We start from the raw sequence: 8,695 nt of genomic DNA, 5'->3' as shown, positions 1-8,695 counted from the left end.
GAGAGGTTTTTGCTATAGGGCGTGTGTGCTTGCCAGACAGACAGAGAGAGACAGAGAGAAAGCGAGAAATCACCCCCCAGGGGGGATGGCCACGCCGCAACCCCTTCTCCTCCATTCTCCTCTCCGGATCTTGGGCACGCACGCACACGCGCCCGGCGTGAGTTTGAGCCACCGGGTCTGGGACTCGAACCGTGGTTGACTACATGGGAGTCCAGCGACATAGCCATTACGCTAACTGCTGGTCCCAATGAGTATATTCTTTATTTCATTTCTCGCAAGAGTCCAGCAAGATAGGCAGAGTTGAGTTTACTCTCTCCATTTTCCAGAGGCAAAAACTGAGGCTCGGGAGAAGCGTCTTCTCAGTGTCAGCCGGGGCTCTCATCACCACGAAGATTAGGGATGGAGCTGGAATGAAGTCGTCTTTTCTTCACTTCCTTGGTTTGTCTGATAAAGATTTGCAATCTTTCTAGACTACTACTTCAAGCCAGCCTGTGTTGGGGTGGTTAAGGCTATTGGATCCCACATGGCTGACAGCACAGTTCAACTCCCAGAACCTGCAGCTTGAAAAACATGCTGGGCACATGCACCTGAGTGCCCACAACCCCGAGAGGAGGATGGAGAACGGATTGCGGTGTGGCCATCTCCCTAGGAGGTGCTTTCTCACTTTCCCTCTCTCTGGCAAGCACGTATGCCTGATAGCAGATAAAAATTAATAATAAGAAGAAGTTTTAAAAGAATACTACTGGGCCAGTAGGGTGGCATGGTGATTAAACAGTTGGATTCCCACGTGGCTGACAGCAGCTCAAGTCCTGGACACAGTGGCTTGACAATCACACCAGACACATGTTTGCGTGTTCCCAGAGTCCTGAGAGTGGAGAAGCGATTGCAGCATGGCCATCCCCCTGGGGTGATTTCTGACTTTTCGTCTCTCTCTCTCCTTTCTGGCCAGCACACACGTCCTATGGCAGAAATCTAAAGAAAATAACAACCACTTCTTTAGTTGATTCCTTTGTTCAAAAACATTCATTAGGGAGACAGCAGGTAGTGTAGTAGTTACATCGCTGGACTCCCACATGGCCAACCACGGTTCAAGTCCAGGACCTGGCAGCTTGAAACTCATGCTGGGTGTGTGAGCATGCAGATGTGTGTGTGTACCCAAAATCCCGAGAGGAGAATGGAGGAGAAAGGATTGTGGGGTGGCCATATCCCCCTAGGGAGGTGATTTCTCGCTTTCCGCCTTTCTGTCTCTCCAACAAACACATGCACCCTATCGCAAAATCTCTCTCTCTCTCTCAAAAAAAAAAAAGAAAAAGAAAAGAAAGAAAGAAAATCCAGTAGCTCTCTACTACTTAAGCCTCAAGGTATCAAAGGCATTTCTTTCTTTCTTTCTTTCTTTTTTTTTAAAGGGAGATTTTTGCTGTAGGACACATGCACTCACCAGAGAGACAGAAGACAGGAAATCACCCCCAGGGGTATTACCACACCATAATCTCCTAGCCTACTCCATTCTCTTCTCTGGATTTTGGGCATGCATGCGCATGCACCAGGCATGAATTTTAAGCTGCTGGATCTGGGACTCAAACCAAGGTCAGCCACGTGGGAGTCAAGCAATGTAACCATTAAGCCATCTGCTGGTCAGCAGCACCGGGTCTCGAGGCTGCACTGGGAATCAAACCTGGGCCTCCCAAGTGGTCCCAGCCTGCATTTCTAATACAGGCTTCTCCCAAGCCCTTCTTTTCCTCCAGCCATTCGGATGTCCTGGCTGCCCCTGCCCTTCCTCTCCCCATGCCTTTCTCAAGCTGTCTCTTTCTGGCATGCCCTTCCGATTCCATGAAACTGTCCTGGCCCTCTGCAAACGACCCCGAAGTCCCTACCTCCAAGATTTCTTAGTCCACTGGGCGTAGAGCAGCCATGGCATTTACTGGCCACTAGTGTCTGTCAGGCTGCTGGCTCCCGTCCCGTCTCCACTCTCACCCTAATGCTACGAGGCAGACTTTAAGACCCGATAATAAAGAAGCAAAGCCAGGGCTGGCCCTGCGGCACCTGGATTAAGCACTGTGCTCTGGGAGCCAGATCTCACATGGCTTGAATCCTGGCCCCAGCAGCTTGAAAAACATGCTGGGTGCGTGCGTGTGTGTGCCCAACATCCCAACGGGCAGAGACCTGGAGGAGAAGGGACTGCGGTGTCACCATGTCCCATCCCAATTTGGTGAGTGCATGCACCCTCTGGCAATTAAAAATATTTTTTTTTTAGAGAGAGATTTTTGTTGTAGGGCACATGCACTCACTGGAGTGGCAGAGAGAGAGACAGAGAGACAGAAAGTGAGAAATCACCCCCCAGGGGGGATGGCCATACTGCAATCCCTACTCCTCCATTCTCCTCTTGGGATCTTGGGCACGCACGCACACACGCCCGGCGTGAGTTTTAAGTCACTGGGTCCAGGACTCGAACCACAGTTGACTATGTGGGAGTCAAGTGATATAACTATTATGCCATCTGCTGGTCCCCTTATAAAATAATTTTAAAAAGGCAAAGAACCTAGTAGCTGAGAGTTGGTCAACAAACACCTCCTGATGGACAGAAGGACATGGTCTCCGCTCTCATGGAGTGTCCCTCTGGTGAGGAAGACAGAGAGTAAGGACACAAGGACACACGTTAATGGTCGTGATCTAATTATTGCTAACTGTGGTCAGTGCCAAGAAGGAGCAGAACTGGGTCTCCTGAGAAGAGCAGGGAGGGGACCAGCAGTTAGCGTAATGGCTATGTCGCTGGACTCCCACGTAGTCGACTGCGGTTCACGTCCTGGACCTGGTGGCTTAAAACTCATGTCGGATGCATGTGCGTGCGTGCCCAAGATCCCGAGAGGAGAATGGAGGAGACGGGACTGCGGCGTGGCTATCCCCCCTGGGGGGTGATTTCTCACTTTCTGTCTGTCTCTCTCTGGTGAGCGCACGCGCCCTATAGCAAAAACCTCTCCAAAAAAAAAAAAAAGAGAAGAGCAGGGAGGATCCAGCCTGGATTTTGAGGCCAGACAAAACTGTCCTTTGTGTTTTTAAAGGACACGTGAGCTCACGGGGGTGGGGGTGGAGCACTCCCTGTTGGGGCATGGCCACAACCCTTCCCCTCTAGCTCCCCGTCTCGTTGGAATTCTGGGACACAGGCATGTGCACCCAGTGTGATGTCAAGCAGCTGGTTCCAGGATTTGAACTGTACAGTTGGCTGTGTGGGATCTGGTTCCCTTCAAAAGAAAAAATATATTGATTTAGTTTAATTAATTTCTTATTCTTATTCTTATTTTAATTTGCTATAGGGTATATATGCTTACCAGAGAGAGAGAGAGAGAGCAAACAAGCCTCCAGGTCTGGGACTCACATCACAGGTGGTCCAGAGCTCCAACCACAGTACCACCCGCTGGCCGCCCCAGGACCTGGTCCCCTTAGTCACTATGCCATGGGGAATTTATTTTGATTTATTTATTTATTTTATGCTATAGGGCAAGTGTACTCGCCAGAGACGAGAGAGAGAGAGAGAGAGAGAGAGAGAGAGAGAGAAATCACAACCCTCCATTCTCCTCTCAGGATTTTGGGCATGCACACTCATGCACACAGCATGTTTTTCAAGTCACAGACTCCAGGACTTGAACCGTGTAATCGGTCATGTGGAATTCAGCCTCCTTAACCTCCACGCTATCTGCTGGCCCCAAGGAGAGAATCTATAAACCGAATCATTTCAAAGCTTAGGAAAGAGAATGTTCCGGGCATGGAATGTGCAAACCGTTTACAGATGGTGAAGAACTTCGCGATTAGAGCGCTGCGGGCTCCTGGACCGGGGCAGGGCAGCTCACCCTGAGACCTGGACCCCAGAGGGCTCCGAGGCTCTCCGGCTCCAGACAGGTGCACTGCTCAGAGCCGCAGGGCCCCGCCGAGGTCAGTCCAGGCCTGCACACCAGGCTCCAATGCTGCTCAGGGCCGCGTCTTTACGCCAAAGGTGCCCACGCCCAAATCTGCGAGAGGAGAGCGCCGGTGAAACTGCGGAGCTGCAGCCAGCGTCAGAGACGGAAATCACTCTGAGCTGTGGGGAGGATTCCAGCACTCGGATCTCTCAGGTGAAAGGAAACAAACTAATTTGCCGGATCCTTCCTCGCAGGTTGCACGGACATGATGGACAGCTGCCAGTGAATGCCATTTCCTTGCTTCTTTCATGTTCTGGAAGTTCTTGTGCATTTCCTGTTTCAACAGTTGTGCACAGCAGCTGAGGAGTGCTTGCAATATTAACCATTTGTTTTATTATTAAACTTGTAAATATGCAGACCTTGACTGAACACATGAAGCATGATAGCAATTTTTTTCCCTTGCTGCCTTACCCTCCCAAGTTACAGGTGCATGCCACAGCACCTGGCCTTGAAGCCTTGAAGCTGCCCTGGGAATCGAACCTGGGCCTCCCAAGTGGTCCTAGTCTGCAAAGAGCTCAGCGTCTTAGCAGTGTGCTCCACTGAGGATGGGCCCATGAGAGCAATTCTTTCTTCTTTCTTTCTTTTTTTAATTTTTTTTTAAGAGGTTTTAGTTTTGGGAACCAGCAGTTAGTGTAATGGCTATGTCGCTGGACTCCCACGTAGTCGACTGCGGTTCATGTCCCGGACCCGGGGGCTTAAAATCCACGCCAGGCGCTTGTGCGTGCCTGCCCAAGATCCCAAGAGGAGAATGGAGGAGAAGGGATTGCGGCGTGACCATCCCCCCAGGGGGTGATTTCTCGCTTTCTGTCTCTATGTCTCTCTCTGTCTGTCTGGCGAGCGCACGCACCCTATAGTGAAAACCTCTCAAAAAAAAAAAAAAAAAAAGAGGTTTTTGTCTTAGGACGTGTGTACTCGCCAGAAAGGGACAGTGAGAGGGAAAGTAAGAAATCACCCGCTAGGGAGATGGCCACTCCATAATCCCCTCTCTTCCATTCTCCTCCTGGGATCTTAGGCACATACACACACATCCGGCATGATTTTCAAACCACTGGGTCCAGGACTCGAACCATGATTAACCATTTGGGAGTCCAGTGACATAACCGCTATGCCATTTGTTGGTCCTTTTCCTTTCATTTTTAAAAAAAATTATTTTACTTAACTGTATTTATTTATTTAATTAATTTATTTATTTTAATTTGACCAGAGAGGGATAGAGCAAGAGAGAGGGAAAGTGAGAAAAAGAGTTGACGGGTCTGGGACTTGAACTGCAGTCGGCCATGTGGGAGTCCAGCACCCTTAACCACCACGCCACCTACCGGCCCCACCTCTTCCTTTAACACATAATTTTGAATACTTAAAAGAAAAGCCACTTTGTTTGAGAGAGAGGTATTTTTATTATTAGGGCACATGTCTCTGAAGAGACAGAGACAGAAAGCAAGAAATCACCCTCCAGTGGGGATGGCGATGCAGCAATCCCTTCTCCCTTCTCCATTCTCCTCTTGGAACTTTTGGCATGCACTCACATGTGCTCAGCAAGATTCAGGCTGCCAGATCTGGGACTCCAAGCGTGGTCGGCCATGTGGAAGTCCAGTGCTTAACCACTACGCCTTCTGCTAGCTCTGAAAAGTCACTTTGGAAATGGTGAAAAATAATTTTTGTTTCTGTTTTTAAGCTTTTGCTAGAGAGTGCCTGTACTCGCTAGAGAGAGACAACGAGAAGGGGAAAGTGAGAAAGCAACCCCTAGGGCTCGGCCGCACTGCAATCCCTTCTCCCGGAATCTTGGGCATGCACACACACATGCCTGCAATGCTTTTCAAGCCGCAGGGTCCGGGATTCGAATAGGGCCGTCGGCCATGTGGGATCCAGCACCTTCACTTCCATGCCACCTGCTGGCCTATGAAAAATCATTTTAATTTTAAATTTATTTAATGTTTACCATAGTTACCTTTGAGGAGAACGTATTCCAATTTTGGGACTTAGAATGCAATGACATTTGTTTTAATCCCTCAAGCATCTGTGCAGGTCAAGGTCATGACAGAAACAAGAAGTACGAACGTGGAGCTCAAAGACGAATGAAAAAGGCAGGGCCAGCAGGTGGAATGGTGGTGAAGGCCCTCGATTCCCCAGGGCTGACCTTCACGGTTCAAGTCCTGGACCTGGTGGCTTTAGGGTCACGCTCGGTGTGTGTGTGTGTGTGCCCAAAATCCTGAGGAGAGAATCAAGAACAAGGGATTGTGGTGTGGTCATACCCCCTGGGGGGTGAGTTCTCATTTCCTCTCTCTGTCTCTCTCCAGCGAGGGCACATGCCCTATGGAAAAAAACCTAAATAATAATAATAATAATAATAATAATAATAATAATAACAAAGAATGAAAAGGCTGACCCAGAAGTCTAATGGTTAAGGGATCTGACTCACACACGGCCCATTACAGGGTTTAAATCTCAGCCCCAGCCAAGAGTCCCTGTGTGGGCGTGCAGAGGCCCTGTCCGTGCTGGCTAAGGCAGCCGGGTCTCACATGGCTGGCCACGTGGTTAGGGTCCCAGACCCCGAACCTGAGAGATGCCGGGCGTGTGTGCACGTGGACCCAAGTCCCGAAGGAGAAATGAAGGCAAAGGATCACGGCGAGGGCGGGGGCACTCTCTCTTCTCCCTCTCTCTCTGCGGTGAGCACGTGCACCCTTGGGAAAAGAACGAAAAAGCAACTTCAGGGTTTTGTGGAGGTTGGAGCGTGTGCAAAGGAGTTAGGGGCGGTGCAAATGTCCAGATTTGGGTCGGGGGTGTGTTTAAGAGTGGGAATTGCGATTTTGGTCAAAGCGAGAGTTCTGTTCCAAGCTAAGGTTGAGCCCAGGAGCTCTGCTACTCTCCGGCACTGCAGGCTTCACGGAAGGCCCACTTGGGGCTCTGTAATTACGCCTTGTTTTGGTCTAAAAATGCCATCTCCCATCTTGATCCCTGCCATTACGTCCCAGACGCGGATCCCCAGCTAACGCTTTCTAACACGACTTTCAGGAGCTGAGGATTTGACCACCACCCGCGATGGCTGCCCCTGCGTGCCAGGCGCTGTGCCCAGGGCTCTGGATTCACCCTCAGAGCACGCACAGGCTGGCAGGTGGGAGGAGTTCCGTCGTAACTTGCCCGCGTTATGGCTGGTGCTTAAAGGGCCGTCGGAACCACCTACTGTGTGTCTGGTTTACCTGTGTTATTTCTAGCCCCTACAGACAATGTTTAAAGCTGTTTATTTTGCCATAGGGCACATGTGCTCACCAGAGAGGAGAGAGACAGAGACAGTGAGAGGGAACGTGAGAAATCTGCCCCCCCTCCCGAGGGGATGACCACACCATCATCCTTTCTTCATTCTCTGCCTGAAATTTTGGGCATGCACGCACATGTGCCCAGCATGGTTTTCAAGCTGCCGGGTCCCGCACTTGAACCACCGTCAGCCAGGTGGGAGTCCAGCGCCTTAACCACCATGCCACCTGCTGGCCCCCCCTTGCAGAAATTGTAAAAGGCAGGTGGGCTCATTACTTCCGTGTGCTTCCGCTTTCTAGCCCGGAAGTGGTGACAGTAACGATTACTAACTTGGGGGCCGAGGTGGCACGGCGGTAAAACGCAGTGCTCAGTGATGCCAGACCGCACGGGAAGGGTCTGGGTCCCGTCTGGAAACCGCCCTGGGGACACCAGACAGGCACATGCCCATGACAGGGCCGGAGGCTGAAGGCTGGGAGTGGGTCCCGGTGCCCAGGTCCCGTCGTGGGTGTTGTCCTTGCTCTCTGTCAAGGAAGAAGTACAACTGTGGGGGCAGCCGGTGGCACGGCGGGGGCCCACGCGGCCGGCTGTGGAGGAGTCTCAGGCCCAGCAGCATGAGAGCCACACCAGGTGCCTGTACACGCATGCCCCGAATCTTCAGTGAACAGAGAAGGGGCTGCAGCACGGCCACCCCCGGGGGTGGGGGTGATTTCTCCCTCTCCCCCTCTCTCACTGTCTGTCTCTGTCTCTTTCTGGCACCTTATGGCAAAAGCCTTAAACAAAACTAACTAGATAAATAAATAAAAGCCTGCCGTTGAGCTGGGTTTGTGCCATGGGGATGGGAAGAGTGGAGTAGGCCGAGGACCCAGGACTGAGCCCAGGGCTCACAGGCCTCCCAGGACTAGGCGGTCCTGGGAGATGAGGAGCCTGAGACGGAGCAGGGAGGAGGAAAGCCAGAGCGTGGGAGGACGGGTGGGCAGCGTGCCAGAGCTGCTGAGAGAGGGTGACCCACCCCCAAAAAATAAAGAAAAAAAAGAAGAACAAAAAGGGATCAACAGATGATAGGATAGTTACATTGCAGGACGTAATCCACATGGCTGATCAGAGTTTCAGTCCTTAACTTGGTGGCTGGAATTGCATGTGGATTCGTGTGCACGCATGCCCAAAATCGCAAGAAGAGAATGGAGGAGAAGGGCCTGAGGCGTGTCCATCCCCTTGGGGGAAGGAGGTGTGCACGCGCCCTATAGCAAAAACCTCTCCAAAAAAAAGAGAGAGAGAGAGAGAGAGAGCGCTCCGTACACCATTGGCCCAGGCTGCACACTTGTCAGAGGTGAAGGGGGGCAGCCAAACCGCACCGAGCTCGGCAGGAGGCGGGCTGCTGGGCAAGCCTGATGTCCGGGCACTGCTGATGGACGGGCCAAGGCAGGTGCACAGGAAATCGGTCGCTGGCCTCAGTCCCACAGAAGCGGCAGGTGACAGACGAGAGCAGGTCCGGA

The sequence above is a fragment of the Tupaia chinensis genome, unplaced genomic scaffold (assembly GCF_000334495.1).
Source record: "Tupaia chinensis unplaced genomic scaffold, TupChi_1.0 Scaffold000116_1, whole genome shotgun sequence".
Taxonomy (NCBI): Eukaryota; Metazoa; Chordata; class Mammalia; order Scandentia; family Tupaiidae; genus Tupaia; species Tupaia belangeri.
This window is presented reverse-complemented; position numbering follows the sequence as displayed.